This window comes from Trachymyrmex cornetzi, unplaced genomic scaffold, assembly GCF_001594075.2.
Source record: "Trachymyrmex cornetzi isolate Tcor2-1 unplaced genomic scaffold, Tcor1.1 scaffold193, whole genome shotgun sequence".
NCBI lineage: Eukaryota > Metazoa > Arthropoda > Insecta > Hymenoptera > Formicidae > Trachymyrmex > Trachymyrmex cornetzi.
Window position 1 is genome coordinate 233,937 of NW_017296561.1, and position 234 is coordinate 234,170.

Consider the following 234-nt stretch of genomic DNA (forward strand, 5'->3'; position numbering starts at 1 on the left):
GCGACGGACAATAAATATTCGTAGATTCTTCATCGAGAGCTTTAATTTCATTGAATGTTTTAACTTTTCTGTTTCTTACTTCATTAACATCAATCCATCTGATAATGGTATCACTATACGTACCATGCAAGGGATGACCTAGTGATGTGTCTGCAGCTTCTAAAGCATCGTATTCTCTATTATTCAATGAACGCATCGCAAAATTTCACAGTTTCGATGCCAACGGCTTATTGG